The following is a 1365-nucleotide window of genomic DNA, read 5'->3' as shown; positions in this document are numbered from 1 at the left end:
ATTCTGGGTGGTTGCTAGGGCATCATTGGGGTGTTGCTAGGGTGTTTTGGGTTGTTGCCAGTGCTTTAGGGGGTTGTTGGGGCATGAATAAGTGGTTTCTATGGTCTTCTGGGTAGTTGAAGGTGTTGCTAGGGTGTTTTGTAAGGGGGTTGCTAGGATTTTCTGTTTGGTTGCTACTTGCTAGGGTGTTTCTATGGGATTTGAAAACTGTCAGGAGACTTCATGGCATTTTCAGGTAGTGTTTATTCAAGTAAAAGCTTTTTTTTAGACATTTCTCCTCAAACAAATCTGAGCAAAGTTTGAGATGTTGTTGAGATTACTAGGGTGTTTCTATGGGATTTGAAAACTGTCAGGAGACTTCATGGCATTTTCAGGTAGTGTTTATTCAAGTAAAAGCTTTTAGACATTTCTCCTCAAACAAATCTGAGCAAAGTTTGAGATGTTGTTGAGATTTCTCTGAAACTCCAGAGGAGACACATATGAGAAGCAAGATACTTTGTCTTCATTTGCTTTGCATTTCATTTCTTTGCTTCACATTTCTTGGAGAAACAGTTGAGCTATCAATGAGATCTGATTTCATACGGGTGTATCCTCTCCTCTCGACTTTATATTTAAACTCAATCTGATGTTGTATGGCAGTGATTCGGTCCATCTGTACGTCGGTTGTGAGATCTTAGAGTAACGGGGTCTTTGATGTGATCAGATGGCGACTAAAAATTGTTAAGATGCAGGTCCTGTTGCCATGGTTACCCGAGCGGTAACGGTGTTGTTTGTATCGGCCGTGTGCTGAAGGCGGCAGGTCTGTCACTGAAGATGAGTGGACTGAATTAGTACAGTGACGCGTGAAATGCCTTTTCTGCCGTTCAGAAAAACGAGAGCAACACTGACCTGATTGAAAAAATAATTTCTCAGATCTGACGGCTAAGCTGAGTTGTGCCAGTTTTTCAGGCGATGATGATTAGATGGGACAGGTACATGTATAAAATGTATGCAGTACATGAATAATTGTGCGTGTGTCTATTAATCATTTTGAGTCTAATATCATCCCATATCTGTCTGTCCGTCTATCTATCTATCTATCTGTCTGTCTATCATTGTATTTTTCTATTTATCTCTCTGTCTGTCTGTTCGTTCTTTTGTTTTGTCTGTCCGTCTATCCGTCTGTCTCTCTGTCTGTCTGTCTGTCTGTCTGTCGGTCTGTCTGTCTGTTCGTTCTTTTGTTTTGTCTGTCCGTCTATCCATCTGTCTGTCTGTCTGTCTGTCTGTCTATTTATCATTGTATTTTTCTATCGATCTGTCTGTCTGTCTGTCTGTCTATCTCTCTGTCTGTCTGTCTGTCTGTCTGTCTGTCTGTCTGTCTGTCTC

The 1365-nt window shown here is 41.2% G+C and overlaps 1 protein-coding gene across 3 annotated transcripts in view; it reads left to right on the top strand.

Moving 5' to 3' along the window:
- The window catches only part of LOC107596257 (phosphatidylinositol 4-phosphate 5-kinase type-1 gamma-like), a 48214-nt gene that overhangs the window by 9635 nt on the left and 37214 nt on the right, over positions 1-1365 (top strand). The window lies entirely within an intron of this gene.

The sequence above is a fragment of the Sinocyclocheilus grahami genome, unplaced genomic scaffold (assembly GCF_001515645.1).
Source record: "Sinocyclocheilus grahami isolate Dianchi unplaced genomic scaffold, SAMN03320097.WGS_v1.1 scaffold216.1, whole genome shotgun sequence".
Lineage (NCBI taxonomy): Eukaryota > Metazoa > Chordata > Actinopteri > Cypriniformes > Cyprinidae > Sinocyclocheilus > Sinocyclocheilus grahami.
This window is presented reverse-complemented; position numbering and strand designations above follow the sequence as displayed.